This window comes from Lolium rigidum, chromosome 3 (assembly GCF_022539505.1).
Source record: "Lolium rigidum isolate FL_2022 chromosome 3, APGP_CSIRO_Lrig_0.1, whole genome shotgun sequence".
Lineage (NCBI taxonomy): Eukaryota > Viridiplantae > Streptophyta > Magnoliopsida > Poales > Poaceae > Lolium > Lolium rigidum.
In genome coordinates, this window is record NC_061510.1 from 287,851,760 (window position 1) to 287,869,420 (window position 17,661).

The 17,661-nt window shown below is 46.5% G+C and overlaps 1 long non-coding RNA gene across 1 annotated transcript; it reads left to right on the forward strand.

Moving 5' to 3' along the window:
• Positions 1 to 444: 444 nt before the first annotated feature.
• Positions 445 to 2,458, forward strand: LOC124699629. The gene is made up of 3 exons (XR_007001458.1): positions 445 to 920; positions 1,017 to 1,209; positions 2,218 to 2,458. It is a non-coding gene; the product is annotated as an uncharacterized LOC124699629 (long non-coding RNA).
• The last annotated feature ends 15,203 nt before the right edge of the window (positions 2,459 to 17,661 follow it).

Genomic DNA, 17,661 nt, shown 5'->3' on the forward strand with positions numbered 1-17,661 from the left:
GTGTACAGCCTTAATATATTAGTTTTAAGTAACAATTCGGTATCAATAATGAATTTGACCATACTATGACTAATAGGTGTTTTGATCTTGAAGTCTGTATGATGGGACATACTCTTCCAAACTGTAACTTTTGAAATTATACGATTTTAATTAACTAGCAAGTTATGTTAGTTAGGCCCAACGGTGTGGTCAACCTATGCAGGAGTCACTCTGCACCCACATGTCCAGACAGACGGGGTAATTAGGAATCAAATTATTTTGGTAGATAGTGATAATCATGTTAGAAAAGATACCAGTTTATTTAGGACGTTAAAGATATAGTTAGTTACAAAAGTTGATAGACCATTTTTAGGCATACTGTAAGCCTTCCTTATAGAAGGGACACCATGTAATCCATCAATAGTTAAGCAATAAAAAAATCCAAGTTCTAAGCCTCAGAGCCACTCTACACTGTCAGGGAAGAACACCGTCCTCGGGTAGGCAAGCGTCAGTGTCCTATCCTTGGTCTTCAGGTCCTTACCGGCCCATGGTCGTATCATAGTTTTACAGAAGTTTTTGTGGTATCCCTAATTCAAATATATTTCGTAGATCAGAATTCAAGAAAAATATGTTACTTCTTATGAATATCTTCTGGTCTTCTCCATTTTAGACTATTTAATTAATACCTAGGAAGTCCATACTTTCAGTGTCATTGCGTATATGATCTAGTATTTTTATTTTGGGACTTCAGTTATTCTTACCACTTGTGCATGGTCCAGTTTATTTTCAGAAAGGATTCTAAAAAGTGCCCTACATTTACCATGCTAAAGACATTGGTACTCAATGATTGGTGTGTAGCTGCTGACTTAGGTGTATTAGTTCGCCTTCTCCAGCACACACCAGTTCTGGAGAATCTTACTCTCCAACTTCAACCTCGTGAGGTATATGTTTTTCTAAGTACTGCTTTTATATTGTTGAAGTCACCACATGTTGTTGATTTACCTTGTATAAAATCTTTTGTTTGCTACATACTACAGGAATCTGTAGTTGAAACAGATGAAAGCTATAACCTAGCAGAACAGCTGTTGTTACTGAAGCATCTAAAGGTAGTTGAAATCAAATGTTATAAGGAAGATGAGGTGGTTCACAAAATTGTATCAATCCTGAGTACCTTTGGAGTACTTCCTGAGCAAATTGACATTGAACAAAATTTCTTTCGGGATCCAGAAAGTAAGTTTAACATTATCACCCTTCATGATTCATTGATTCTCATGTTTGTGTTGACTGCACTATCTAAAAGCCAGAACAATGAATAACTATCATGTAACTTAGACAAAGTAGTTTAGATAATCATTTTAGCTTAGAGATTTAAAAGTAGACATTCCACACATTCGTTCAAAAAGTTCTTACTATGGTTATCAAGGTGTTGCCTTGGTGTCCATCTGCCCTAGACAGAAATTGGGGAACATACTCTTGAGATTTGGAGTCTGAAGAACGAAAATGGCGGTGTCAGAGCCAGGGATGAGCAGGTCTGGTGGTGTTCCATGTGCCGATGGTGGCTGGCACTTGGTAGTGACGACCCTGTTGCCTCCCAGCACTCTGGCAAGCATCCTGTGTTCCTGCCGCACTCTTACTTCTGCCTTTGCTTATCTTCCCTGATTTACCATGGTGTCATCTACATTAGTGATCCTTAGCAGGCTATTCATACTGGCCTCTTCTTAGCATAGGGTTAGATGGCATCCAACAGCAGGCCTGGCAGTTGCCTCGTTAGACTGGTGGATGTGGGCCCTTATAAAATTTGTCAAAGTGAGTGCTTAGTAGACCATACTAATAAAATCCCGCACCATCACAAGAGGGCTTTTTAGACAATATAGACGCTGTACTGTTAGTGTAAATTATAATTGTTGCATTTGAGGCAAGAATTCTGTATAAAGTGGATCCTTGTTTAAAGGGATTAAGGATCCATTTGTCCTTCTTATAATGAATAATGAGACATCTTAACATGAGGCGGTCTTTTGCAGTTTTAAAGATCGGAAAATCGTCAAATGGTAACCTCACAACACGGGCTATCAAACTATAGGCCAGTCTATCTGTCCAGTTACATTTTAACAACAACAGATCCTCCTAACTTTGGAATAATTGGATCAGGTTTCATGCTGGTCCAAGCATTGATGCATTTACAGCATTACAATCACTAATGCCTTCCCATACTCACTGTGTCATGCTATGTTTCTCCAGGCTGCAGTTTTGAGTTCTCAGATTAAGGTCCAAACTGTGATGGATGATGGATCTACTACATCTTATCATTTAGAATGTTGTTGCTGGAACCTGCAGCCATGGGTTTGCTGTCTTCTGCGTTTTTGGATTTTATGTATCAGTCCGGTTGTATCAGAAAGTGTATAAGCCGTATTGACTTTATGGATCCAGTTCGATGTTGCTCTGTGCACTTATGTGTGATGTTTTTATCTACAGAACCTTAGTCTTGCATCTAAACTGAATCACTTTGCTTGAAGCACTTATCGTACTTTTGGGGATGTGATGTGTTGTCTACTTGCTGTTACTATTATTGACGATTAAGGATTGTATTTTATAGAATTTAAGAATAGATCGTTATTTTAGTCAGTCTGACTTGTTCATATGGTTCTATGTTTGGTACTCCCAGCAGGATCTAGCAGGCGAAGTACCTAAGACTTAGAGCCTCCCGATGAGGCCCGACAGCCCTTTTTCCATCCGGACGGCGAAAAATGGACGGCAAAAAATGATCCAGTCATGTTCCTAGATCCTCGTTTTCGTCCGGATTTGGACTTTCATCCATGAGGTGAGCCCATGTCATCTCCGCCTCCCGGGACGCGCTCGGGGAGTCCGGAGGAAACAAAAGCGTGGGGAACGTCTAGGAAAGTTCCCGCGCGCCTGGTGGCTCCGACTTGTCGGCGAGAAAGGCTGATTGTCATCCTCATCACATCATCTTCCGCGTGCTGTAAAAGCCTGCCGTCGATCAGTCTTCGCCGGATGCGTAGCTTCCACGCGACGAGTTAATGTTGTTGTCTCGAATTCACGCGCGGCTCCCTCTATTTATCGCGGACCTACCGTGTTTAGCCGCATTCACCACCGTTGTCTCCCTTCTCCCTAGTCTTCTTTCCCCGAATACTCCTGAGCAATGGCGGGCTACGGCGACGGCGCGGCGAACAACGACTTTTGGTGGCGGTCTCTGCACCAATGGGAGGCGAGGCTGCTGCACATGGCGGGCTATCGGACTTCCGCGCGCCCGGAGGCTGGCGCCTGAGTGCGGGGGTCGTCCCGATCCCGCCGCTGCCAGTGGGAGGTGACGCCCTCGACGCGGTGATCGAAACCCTCAGCGACGAGCTGTGCGCCAAGCCGAGATTCTTCCCCGACAACTACGACGTGTGGAACGACTTCTTCCGGTGCAGGTACGAACGCGAGATCGCCGCCTACGACGGACCTCCCCGTCCTCCCGCGTGCAACAACGTCACCGACCACCGCCGCTGGTGGAGAGCGCCGGGCCGCACCCTCGAAAACGTGCTCGCGCACATCGAGGGCGGCAACTACTCCATCCTGGGGATGCCTTCCGTGTCACGCCGACACGGGAGCTCGTGGATGCCACAGCGGATGGCATCCTCCTCGTCGCCCGGGTCGACGTCGAGGTCGGCATCCCGCTCCTGCGGGTCGGCTCCTCCAGCAGCGATGCCGAGGACGACGGTGAAGAAGGAGCCGGCGTCACCACCGCGACCAAAGGGCGCATCAACGGCACCCTCGTCATCCACGAGGGGGCGCACGCCTCGTCGTCACCGACGTGCGGCCGCAAGAGGAAGCCGAGGAAGGGGGACGCAGCGGCTGCCGCTGCGTCTGACCTCGCCGCCGAGGAGGCCGCGTGGGCCGTGGACGCGGCGGTCCGCGAGGCGATCGCGAGGTCCCTCCAAGACCCCGTCCCCGCCGACAATGCCCTATCGATGGACGTGGCGCTCGCCTGGTCCACACAGGACTGGGAGAGGAAGGCGGAGCAGCAGCGGCGGCTGCTGGACCTGGTGGCCGCGGGGCGCCGCGCTACCACCGCACCCGCGGCGCGCCACTCATCAAGCTGGAGGACTCCAGTGAGGATGAGTGGTGGCGGCCGACGCCGTCGCCGCCACGCCACGGCGACCCTGGGCAGGGGTCTAGCCGTTGGGCCCCCAGCCAGAGTAGCAGCCAGCAGGCGCCTGAAAGGATCGTATGCCGCACCTAGAGGGGGGGGGGTGAATAGGTGCTAACCAATTTTTAGTTCTTTTTCAATTTAGGCTTGACACGAAAGGTAAATTCTCTAGATATGCAACTATGTGAATTTACCTATATGACAAGGATATCAACTAAGCAAGGTAAAGCTACGCAATAGTAGATAGAGTGGGATAGAGGTAACCGAGAGTGTAGCACGCGATGACACGGAGATGATTCCCGTAGTTCCCTTCCTTTGCAAGAAGGTACGTCTACGTTTGGAGGAGTGTGGTTGCTACGCAAGCCAAACCAACAGCCACGAAGGCTTCACTCGGATCTCCTGTGAGCAACGCCACGAAGGCCTAGCCCACTTCCACTAAGGGATTTCCTCGAGGCGGAAACCGGGCCTTTACAAAGTTCTTGGGGCACACATCCACAACCAAATTGGAGGCTCCCAAATCTGTAACAATACAACAATCAACAACAATACATCAACAACAAATCAACTAGGGAACCAAATAGGAACACTAGCATGAGATCCCTCAAACAAGAGAGGGGAAATGAAGAACGCTTCGGTGAGGATGTAGATCGGTGTCTTCTCCTTCGAATCCCCAAAGATCAAGAGCTTTGGTTGGGGGAGGAAGGAGATCTTGCAAATCTTGACTTTCTTGAGGTGGCTCTAATGGAGGTGGCTTGACAGATTTCTTGTGTAATGATTGAGCAAGCAACCAAGGTAGAAGAAGGGGGGTATTTATACCCCCTCCCAAAATTGAGCCGTTGCTGCTTCCGGGGGGCCGGATAATCCGGTGTAAGTAGGGCCGGATAATCCGCCCCCGGATAATCCGGCCTTCGGGGCAAAACCGTGACATTATCCGGCCAAAAGTCCGGCCCCATGCCGAGAAGCTTTTCTTCCGAGTCCTTAGCCAAAATCGAGGGGGCCGGATATTTCCAAAATATCCGGCCCGGATAATCCGGCCCCGGTACAATACCGGGACATTATCCGGCCAAATGTCCGGCCCCCCTACTGAGCTGCTTTTCCTCGAAGACTTAGCCAAAATCAGGGGGCCGGATATTTCAAGAATATCCGGCCCGGATTATCCGGCCTGGCCAAACTTTTCCTGTTATCTTTTGACAGACCGACCAAATCCAACACACGCAGATATGAAACTATGTAATCCCTGTACCACTTAATCAAACATTAGTGTATCACATATATTGACATCAAACACACAAAACAAAATGCAAGAGATGTTCTTTCAATCTCCCCTTTTTGGTGTTTGATGACAATATACGGATTTGCCAAGGAATCACAAATAGAGACAAGCATGATGGCAAGACATAGAGGCACTCCCCCTACATGTGTGCATATAAGTAATTTGCATTTGAATACAAATACACAACACATAGGAGTATGGTGCCTCAACATAAGAGATATCCAACATGAGCTCTAACAAAAGACATTGACACATATGAAGTTGAGATAGGAAGCAAGAAATCATACCCATGTGTAGATATATAATGCGGAGATATAGCATCACACACAATGTAATATCCTTGATCTCAACAAATAGAAATCCGAAAACCATAACAATGTCTCACACCACATAGCACATAGTTTTGAACGGCACACAAACAAACCAAATAGTTCAACTAAAAGGGGAACACAAGCAACATAAGAATGATAAACGCATATGCTTGTGCCCAAACCATGCAAATCCCGGAGAATCCTAATAGAACACTTCTCCCCTTTGGCATCGAGACGCCAAAAGGGGACAAGCGCGATGCTACACGTCCCATGAGAATCACTCGGAGGCATCATCATCATCGGACTCGTATGGCACTTCCTCTTCTTCTTCTTCCTCATCAGTGTCAGGTGCATCCGGAGAGCGGCGAGAGGTGTTGGACCTTTGAAGGCAATCATCAATATCACTCCATGGAACCTGTGCTGAGTGCCAACCACTGTATCCCTGATGAGCTGGAGGCTGAGGCGGGGGTCCTTGTTCACCACTAAGCTTGTGAAGAATAACCGCCTGAGTATGCTTAATCTCAGCACGCTCTCGGCTAGCAGCATAGTTCTCCTTGTGGATCTCAACATTCATGCAAAGGACATAGCGCTGGAACCAACTAAGCCGGGTCACTTGCTTCCTTATAGCTGGGACATCTTGATGACGAGCGGGAGCAAAGCCACTAGAACGAGCAAGCACCCATGAAGGAGTCGGGAGCAGGAACAGCTCGAAGAGACCGGCTTAACCTTGTAGGCCTTCTTGACATGGTGCTTCACCAACGGGTACCCACTCAAATCTTCACCAACCACAGCCACGAGTTGTTGATGAGAAGCCGGATGTAGGGAGCATAGGGTATGGAGGTCCGGGAGACCATGGCATCATGGATCTCATGGAAGATAAAATCCATGATATCAAGAGTGAAGTTCCGATCCTCATTTCCATCACGAGCACACTTATAGCTGAGGTGCATAAGGTTCACAAGGACTCCTCGGATAGCATCATTGTTACCACCACTTGGGCAAATGGTAGACCGAAAGAACCGAAGCGACTGATTGTAAATGGTAAGCAGCCCCTTAGTATATCCAATCTTCCCTGCTGAGGTATAGAGCTGTGCAAGAGCATTCTTATCTATCGGTTGTGGTCCATGAAGACGACGACCCCCTTCAACAGGAACTCCAAGAAAACCAAGCAACCGGCGAAGAGTGGCACTCGCAGTGAGAGGAGCCAGTCATCCATTCCATAGTGTGTTCCTCATCTTTCTTGATCGCCAAAGTGGCAAAGAATTGCTTCACCAAATCCGGGCTATAGTCACATTGAATCTTCATGATATCATGCAAACCCAACCTTCCAGCCTACCCGAGATGGCATCTTCAAAGTGATCGTTTTCAGCCAGAATGTCCACATCAATAGCTTGCATGGGTCTCGACTTCGTCATGGGCTCATATATGTCCTTGTAGATGAATTCCTGCTCAATGCACCGAATTTCCTGCCCTCAATCTCTTCATCCCTTGGGACATCTTCATACCAGTTGTTCATGCGAAGGGCGGAATAGGAGACTGGGTCCATGGTCTTGTAGTTCTCCCTCGCTTCTTTGTTCTTCCGCCTTGAGGAGACGGACTTGCGAGGTGCATTGGTTGCAAACTCGTCACTTGATCGATCATGCCTCGAGCGTCTCCGACCACCCCGAGAAGCACCACCTGTGAGAAGCAAAGGCGGGTAGCAAAGGAAAGGTAATGCTCATAAGTCATGTAAGATACAGTAATACACTCGAGAAGCATGCAAATAAGTCGGTATAAATCTAGACATGATAGATTGAGGCAAACTGCAGCGGCGATGAAGCTCCAGGCCGGATAATCCGGGGTCCCTGGGGGCGGATAATCCGACCAGGCCGGATAATCCGGCCGGCTCGGGGGGCGGATAATCCGGCCCTTCGAGATGTGCAGATTTCCAATCAAAAACATGTCTAAGACTAGATCGGCCTCATAGCATGCAAGAGGAGTACACTACACACGATTTGGAACAACTAGACACCAATTCCACCAAGAAAATAGCACATATAAAACACAACATCTAGGGATAGAGATTGTGAATCATACCCACATCCATTGTGGAAACCGCTTGGAGGAGAAGGTAGCTAGGGAGGAGATCCACCCGATCCACCCAAGAACTCCGAGAGGGGGCGGACGGAGTGGCTCCGGCGAGGAGGAGGAGCTCCGGCGGCCTTGAGAGGAGAAAGAGGAGAGGGGCGCGTGGGGGGCAGGTTCTGAACCGTTTTGCCCCTTGCGCCCTCGACCTCAACCCTTTCAAGGTCTGCCCAGGCCGGATAATCCGGCCCTAACTTAGGGCGGATAATCCGGCCGGGCCGGATATTCCGGGGTGGTCTGGGGCCGGATTATCCGGGGTTCTGGAAAATTCCAGAATCACCGGGAATCCGGCCCATCTTTCGTTGGTTATTTGCAATACCCATATATGACTTAATAAAGCATCAAGTCACATATAAGGTGCAAATTTGCCAATAAGATTGAGCACCCTAGATCATCCGACCGAAAAACCTCAAACTCCAAGTTTTTACCAAACATGACAAATGAGCAAGATGGAAGTGGCTTATTGGAGAGATTAGGCTTAGGTTTAGAGAGTTCAAACTGTTAATGGTACATGATCACTCAAGTTTGCAAGATATGAGCAAATAAGGCCAAACTTGAGTGATTTCCCATAAGAACATGGAGTTGTCAAATAAGAGGCAATAAGATCCAAATAACTCCAACTCTTCACAAAGAAGAGTGTGGTGGCCTAGACCACCATATATGAGTGTTGTGGCATGGCACCGCGAAGATATATCTTGGGTCCAAGCCACTACTCATCATTGAAGCTCACATATCAACATATGATATAAAGAGAATGATTTTTTAATGTTGGCATTATGGGGGGAGGGATAGCTCAATAATTTAAACCGCACTCCCCTATTTCCATGCCCACATCTAAACCAAATAAAGTTTTGAGACGAAAGTGTGTTTGCAAGATGGTCAAGCTATACTCCTTGAATCAATGATATTTAGTTCATTCCTCAAATAAGAGAACCTTGCTTCATCAAGAGGCTTCGTGAATATATCGGCAAGTTGATCTTTGGTAGGAACATAGATAAGCTCAATATCACCCCGGGCAACATGATCCCTAATGAAATGATTCCGGATCTCAATATGCTTCGTTCTTGAATGTTGCACCGGATTATAGGCAATCTTGATGGCACTTTCATTGTCACATAATAGAGGCACTTTGTCACAAATGACACCGTATTCCTTTAAAGTTTGCCTCATCCATAACAATTGAGTGCATCCACTTGCGGCGGCAACATATTCGGCTTCGGCGGTGGAGAGAGATATACAATTTTGCTTCTTAGAAGACCAACACACCAAGGACCTACCAAGGAATTGGCAAGACCTATCATCCTTGTCACCCGCCCAATCCGCATCGGTATAACCATTGAGAATAAAACTTGAGCCTTTGGGGTACCAAATACCATATCTTGGGGTATCAACCAAATATCGAAAGATTCTTTTGAGAGCCATCATGTGGCTCTCTTTAGGAGAAGCTTGATACCTTGCACACACACCAACACTCAACACTATGTCCGGTCTAGATGCACAAAGGTAAAGCAAGGATCCAATCATGGAGCGATATACCTTTTGATCCACCTCTTTACCATTGGGATCTAGTGCAAGATGACATTTGGTAACCATAGGAGTGGCCACACCCTTCATCTCGGTCATCTTGAACCTCTTGAGCATGTCTTGGAGATATTTTGCTTGGTTGATGAAGGTTCCTTCCCTCAATTGCTTGATCTCAAAACCAAGGAAGAACTTCATCTCTCCCATCATAGACATCTCAAACCTATCGGTCATAAGCTTTGAGAATTCATCATTGAAAGCTTTGTTAGTAGATCCAAATATAATATCATCAACATATAATTGGCAAACGAAAAGCTCCCCATTGACCCTCTTAGTAAAAAGAGTGGGGTCGATTAGCCCAACATCAAACCCACGGTCTACCAACAATTCCTTAAGGTGCTCGTACCAAGCTCTAGGAGCTTGTTTGAGACCATAAAGTGCTTTATCAAGCTTGTAGACATGGTTAGGGAAGTTGAGATCCTCGAACCCCGGGGGTTGCTTAACATAAACCTCTTCATGCAAAGGACCATTAAGAAAAGCACTTTTCACATCCATTTGTTGTAACTTAAAGTTATGATGCGAAGCATAAGCAAGAAGGATACGAATGGACTCAAGGCGAGCCACGGGAGCATAGGTTTCTCCAAAGTCAATACCCTCAACTTGAGAGAACCCTTGAGCCACCAATCTTGCCTTGTTCCTCACAACATTTCCAAACTCATCTTGCTTGTTCTTGAAAATCCATTTAGTGCCTATAACATTGCGGCACTCCTTTGGCTTCTTTACTAAAGTCCACACTTTGTTGCGCTTGAAGTTGTTGAGTTCTTCATGCATAGCTTCTAACCAATCCGAATCTTCAAGGGCTTCAAATACTTTCTTGGGTTCCACTAAGGAGATATAAGCATGATGATGGCTAAAGTTCGCCAATTGCCTTCTTGTGGAAACCTTTGCCCTAACATCACCAAGAACCTTGTCATGAGTGTGTCCACGAATTTCAAGGGTCCTTTCTCTTCTTGCCAAACGACGGGCCTCGATCTCCTCCTTGGTTCTTTTTGGCCTTGGAGGTGTCACTTGATCAACTTGATCATTTGGGTCCCCGTCTTGACCTTCAACTTGAGCAACTACAATCTCTTGTGGATGCTCAACATCATGTGCTTGATCTTGGACATCATTTGGTGCGGAGCAAATATCAAATGGATACTCGTCGGAACCATCATGAATTCTTGGTTGAGCATGACCTTGATCTTGTTCTTGATCTTGTCCTTGATCTTGCACACTAGAGGAAGGGTTTTGTTCTTGTTCTTGGGTTGGTGCATCATTTGCTTCACTTGATGGGGTTTGTTGATGTTGAGAAGATGAGGGCTCCACCGTGGTAGAGCATAGTCCTTCCCGAGACGCCACACCGTGTCCCTCAATGGGGCGGAAAAATCCCACACCCATTCTTACTATGGCATCTTGAGGTATTTCATCACCTGCACAAACATCAACTTGCCCCACTTGGGAGCCATCATTTTCTTCGAACTTCACACTACAAGATTCAATGATGATCCCGGAGGATACATCAAAGATTCTATAAGTGTGAGATTCGGCACCGTAACCAACAAATATACCCTCCAAAGCTTTAGGAGCGAATTTAGATAAACGAACTCCTTTGATTTTGTAGAAACACTTACACCCGAACACCTTGAAGTATGAGATATTAGGCTTGTTCCCGGTGAGTATTTCATATGGAGTCTTGTTCAAGCCCTTGCGGAGATAGAGCCGGTTGGAGGAGTGACAAGCGGTGGAGATGGCTTCGGCCCAAAAGTTATAGCGGGATTTATACTCCGCCATCATAGACCTTGCCATATCCATAAGAGTCCGGTTCTTCCTCTCCGCAACACCATTTTGTTGAGGGGTGTAAGCAGCGGAATATTGATGACGAATCCCCTCATCACTAAGAAAATCATTGAGTGTGTAGTTCTTGAACTCGGAGCCGTTGTCACTTCTTATTGCCATAATGAGGAGGTTGTGTTGGCGTTGCACCTCGGTAGCAAAGTCAATGAATATTTGTTGAGTCTCATCTTTCGTCTTGAGAAAGTAGACCCAAGTGTATCTTGAGTAGTCATCGACAATCACCAAGCAATGTTTCTTCGCACCAAGACTTGCATGAGAAACGGGACCAAAGAGATCCACATGAAGGAGCTCCAAGATCCTCTTAGAAGAGATAATGGTCTTGCTTGGATGCGGAGAGTCATGCATTTTGCCTTCAACACAAGCCCTACAAACACGATCTTTGGCAAAAGACACATTTTCCATTAGTCCCACAATATGGTTCCCCTTGTGAAGACTTTGCAAAGTTCTCATGTTGACATGGGCTAGGCGGCGATGCCACAACCAACCCACGTCCGCCTTTCCGAATAGGCACATCGCACTTGACGTGGTGGCCCCCGAAAAGTCCACCACATACAAGTTGTGTTCGCGATACCCAACGAATGCGACTTTTAGAGTCTTGCTCCACAAGAGGACCACAATATCATTATCAATAAAGACGGCGAAACCCATCTTGCCAAGGGCGGAAACGGAAAGCAAATTGTAACCAAGGGTTTTGACAAGCATGACATCCACAAGAGTAATGTTGTGTGCAACCACAACCTTGCCAAAACCCAATACCTCGGATGTAGAATTATCGCCAAAGGAGACGGTGATATCATTAATGTTAGGCCTCAACTCCTTGACGAGGTTCTTGCCGCCGGTCATATGACTTGTACATCCACTATCAAGTACCCATTTTGAACCTCCGGCGGCATAGTCCTACATGAGATCAATTCTTGGATTTAGGTACCCATTTTGCAATGGGTCCTCTTTTGTTAGCAACAAGGGTCTTTGGGACCCAAATAGACCAAGCAACATAACCATCATATGGGCCAACATATTTAGCATAAACATCACCATAATAATCTTTAAATAAAACATAGTGAGGGTTAGCAATTCCCGCATCATCATCATTCATGGTTTTGCCCTTGGAGGCTTCACCATTAGTGACGACTTTCTTCTTTTCTTGTGCGGGCTTGGCCTTTTGCTTGTTTGCCTTCTTTGCCTTGGCATTAAAACCAAGGCCCTCCTTCCCATTGTTTGATCTTTGCTTACTCAAGAGATCATCCAAAGAAAGTTCACTTTGGGGAGAGGAGGCCTTAGCAAGTTCATCCTTCAACCTAGCATTTTCCTCAACAATGTTTGCATGATCACATAGAGGAGTAGATGAACTAGGCACATCATATGAAGCAAGCCTAATTTGAAGTTGCTCAAACGACTTGGATAGGAGAGTGTATTCACTCTTCAAAGCTTTGTGAGCTTTGTCTAGTTCATCTAGATCCTTCACAAGTTTCTCATGATCAACCCCAAATTGGGCCTTTTCCTTTGTAAACACTTTATTCTTAGCCCTAGCAAGATCTCTAGCTTTAGTGAGCTTGTTAATTTTATCTTGAGGCTCTTCAATATTTTCTAACCTCTCTTCGAGAGAAGATATGGTTTCTTGACATTCCTCAAGAGCATTTTTAAGAGCATGGATTTCAAGAGAGTCTTCTCTCTCTATTTGACCCTTTTTCTCAAGCATAGCACTTTGTTGAGCTAAACGAATCATGAGGTTAGAAACATGCTTTTTAGTGTTACCTTGTAGATTGAGAATGAAATCATCAAAATCTAGCATTTCTTGTTTCACTTTTAGACTAGCATCATCAACCCCTAGTTCACTAGATATGTTAGGGATAGAGGGGTTAGGAGATGATACCTCGGAGGATTTGGCCATGAGGCAACTTTCTTCCTCCACAAGAATGACCTCATTGGGGGATTCACTTGGTGATGAAGAGTTAGTGGAGAGGGAGGCAAGAGCAATCAATCCATTGGAGGATGCAACTTCTTCATCATCAACATCATCATCTCCGGAGGTATACTCTTCTTGAGTTGATAGCACGATAGATGTGTCCAAGGAGGACCTTGCCATGAAGCAATGTGCATTCTTGATAGGAGGGTTCTCATTGGGAGATTCAAAGAGAGATGAAGAGGGTATGTTGGTGGTGACAATGGCGGCCAATTCCTTTGAGCTTTCTTCATCTTCTTCACCACTTGAACTTTCAACTTCATCGGAAGAGTATTCTTCCCTTGTTACTAGCACAACTCTTGAGGGCCTCTTGCCCTTCTTGGTCTTGTTGTTGTAGAACTTCTTGTTGGGGGCTTTTGAATACTTGCCCTTGGTATCCTTGCTCTTGTCCTTGGGAATGAGCCTTCCATTATGAAGCTCTCTATTTTCATAGGGGCATTCTGGCAATGAAGTGGCGCTTGTCATCACAATTGTAGCAAGATCTTGTCTTTGGACCAAAGCTAGTGAAACCACTTTTGTTGTTCCTCTTGATGTTGTCTTCCTTGGCCTTGGAGGGATCAACCCAAAAGGATTTTGCATGGAAGGCCATGTGATCATGGTAGTGGCATTGCAAATCTTCCGGATAGGACATACTCCAAGATGCCCTATAAGATTCTTGAGGAATCACTTCTTCACCGGAGTTGACCACCAAGGCAAGATTGGAACCTTTTGCCATTCCAAGAGCACGATTGCGAGAATCATGAGAGGTTTCTTCAAGCACCTTGAGAGCTTGCATCTCGTGCACGACTTGTTGAGAAGTAAGAGAGGAATAGCATTCCCTTCCCACAAGAGTCTTGACATCAATGGGAACAAACGGCATCATGCATTCAATGTACTTCTCCTTGATCCAAGAGTCATTGATGTGGGTGGCACCAATAAGCCGGAAGGCATTGGCAACGGTGAGAAGTCTTCCATACATGAGTTCATGATCTTCATCCGGTAGCCTCAAGAATCCTTCGGCTTTATTCTTAAGAGCATTATACTTGTTCCTCCTTGTGCTCTCACTTCCAATGCAACTAGCGGCCAAGCCGTCCCAAGCTTCCTTGGCGGTGGTGAAGTCCCGGACCCGATGCAATTCCGGAGTCCCCACACTAGTTTGAATCATGTGAAGGGCGGTGTTGTTGAGTTGACTATCAACGACTTCTCTTCTAGTCAACTTGTCGGGGTTGTATGGCTTGAAGCCCTCCATGATGATTCTCCATAGTTCATTTGAGGCACTACAAACATGAGAGCGGAACTCAAATTGCCAAGTATCGAAATTATCAACGGAAAACTTAGGTGGGTCACCCCTAATGTTCAAATGAGGCATGGGAACCGGTATATCGAGTGATTGGAAAGGTGGAGGCACTCGATTGTAGCTCTCACTTTCACTAGTTCCCTTGGGAGATGCACTTGTAGCTTTGATAGTGTTTAAGTTGTCACCTTCCACGGGTTTGGTAGATGAGGGTAAGTCCGAAGCCTCTCCATCATCTAACGCACCCGTGTCTTTTACCTCTACACTAGGTGCCTTGGGTGGGGCCGGAGCCAATAGCTCGGCAATCATCTTTTTCATGCTTTCCATTTTGGCTTCCATGGAGGACTTCAATGAATTGAAGTCTTCCACGGAGACCGTTCGGGCGGCCCCTACCGAGGGCACCTCGTCCGGCATACTCTTAGGCGGTTAAGCCCGAAATAAGAGCCGAGGCTCGATACCAATTGAAAGGATCGTATGCCGCACCTAGAGGGGGGGTGAATAGGTGCTAACCAATTTTTAGTTCTTTTTCAATTTAGGCTTGACACGAAAGGTAAATTCTCTAGATATGCAACTATGTGAATTTACCTATATGACAAGGATATCAACTAAGCAAGGTAAAGCTACGCAATAGTAGATAGAGTGGGATAGAGGTAACCGAGAGTGTAGCACGCGATGACACGGAGATGATTCCCGTAGTTCCCTTCCTTTGCAAGAAGGTACGTCTACGTTTGGAGGAGTGTGGTTGCTACGCAAGCCAAACCAACAGCCACGAAGGCTTCACTCGGATCTCCCGTGAGCAACGCCACGAAGGCCTAGCCCACTTCCACTAAGGGATTTCCTCGAGGCGGAAACCGGGCCTTTACAAAGTTCTTGGGGCACACATCCACAACCAAATTGGAGGCTCCCAAATCTGTAACAATACAACAATCAACAACAATACATCAACAACAAATCAACTAGGGAACCAAATAGGAACACTAGCATGAGATCCCTCAAACAAGAGAGGGGGAAATGAAGAACGCTTCGGTGAGGATGTAGATCGGTGTCTTCTCCTTCGAATCCCCAAAGATCAAGAGCTTTGGTTGGGGGAGGAAGGAGATCTTGCAAATCTTGACTTTCTTGAGGTGGCTCTAATGGAGGTGGCTTGACAGATTTCTTGTGTAATGATTGAGCAAGCAACCAAGGTAGAAGAAGGGGGTATTTATACCCCCTCCCAAAATTGAGCCGTTGTTGCTTCCGGGGCCGGATAATCCGGTGTAAGTAGGGCCGGATAATCCGCCCCCCGGATAATCCGGCCTTCGGGGCAAAACCGTGACATTATCCGGCCAAAAGTCCGGCCCCATGCCGAGAAGCTTTTCTTCCAAGTCCTTAGCCAAAATCGAGGGGGCCGGATATTTCCAAAATATCCGGCCCGGATAATCCGGCCCCGGTACAATACCGGGACATTATCCGGCCAAATGTCCGGCCCCCTACCGAGCTGCTTTTCCTCGAAGACTTAGCCAAAACAGGGGGCCGGATATTTCAAGAATATCCGGCCCGGATTATCCGGCCCGGCCAAACTTTTCCCGTTATCTTTTGACAGACCGACCAAATCCAACACACGCAGATATGAAACTATGTAATCCCTGTACCACTTAATCAAACATTAGTGTATCACATATATTGACATCAAACACACAAAACAAAATGCAAGAGATGTTCTTTCAGCGCCGCCACCCTAGGACGGCGGCGACTGCAGCGACGACGACGACGACTACACGACGTTCTACCGCTATTTCGGCATGTAGAACACCGTGTTTTAAGTTAGTTTATGTGTCCCTCCTGTCGAATTCAAATATATTACGAATTCGACCTTATATATGTACGAACTCGTGTATATATATATACGACTGGGGATGCTATTACAGGCGGGTGTGTGGCTCGGCTCCTCAACCTAATCTTTTTTCAAACTTCCCCCCTCCGAACTTTTGGTCCATATCTCAAGAGAAAATTTCATGTGCAGCATTTTCTCTATACATTTTTTTAAAACTTGCGCTACTTAATCTAACATATAGAATATTTTTCACAGACATTGGTACATACTCCATAGATTATTTTTGTATAAAACATTTTGTGTGTATTCTATTATGATTTCGACACACTAATCGACACACCTAGCTTTCCCCGGTAGGCAGAATTCGTCAACTCTCTAAAAGAAAAGGAGATTTGAGTTCTCAAGCCCAAGCTTAGATTTTATTTCTTGTATGGTTTTATAGTAATGCAAAGAAAATTCACATTCAGGAAACATATATACAGTATGTGTTTTGCTAATACCAAATTGATCTTTACGCAACGGCTATGGGTCATAGTTCGATCCTGGATGGACGAATCTGAAGCTAAACTTTTCTTCACATTAAGAAACTAAACTCTTGCATCAAACAATACATTTGAATTTCATTCATAGAATTTTGCTTTATCTGCAAATGGTTTCGGTAAACCATGATTTGTTTCCATCACCAAATATGGAGTAGAAATAATCGTTTGATGATGCAACCATTTCTTTGCCGCAGAGACACTCAACTTAATCCAGAGGAACACAATATTTCTAGCGCGATGAAAAATACCTTTTTGGCGTGATGGAAATGATTTTCGTTTTTGGTAAAAGTATCATTTTGGCTTGTCTTGTCAAATGAATGGTATCGCTGTCCGCCATAACTTTTCCCCTCTGCTCGCCGAGGCTTATTAATGGAGGACGCAGGCCGGCGCTTGACTCTTCTCCTCCTCGTCTTGCTCTCTCCCTCCGTCCCCCGAACTACTAACTCGCCGGAGAGGGGTTTGAATATCTGCGGAAGGGAGCTTCTCTGATGCTCGGAGAAGCGAGTGCTGGCCGGAGTGCACCGTCTGGGGAGTGGAGCTCTCAAGCCTTCCGCACCGCGGCCGCCGGCGTCCACTAGACCCGAGGTACTACAGTAAGAATACTGGATCTTGCCCACGTCTTCCGCCTGGTTGCTCTGTCTGATTCCGCCCCCGCAGCTTGGCTGCTCCGGCGCGGGCCACCTGTTCGACGGAATGGCTGAGAGGCACGAAGACGCCGGAGACAGCAAACCGGATCTGGACGGCGGCGAGGACTACATCGGCGCCCTCCCGGACGTGCTCCTCCAGCAGGTGCTGTCGCTCCTGCCCTCTCGCGAGGCCGTG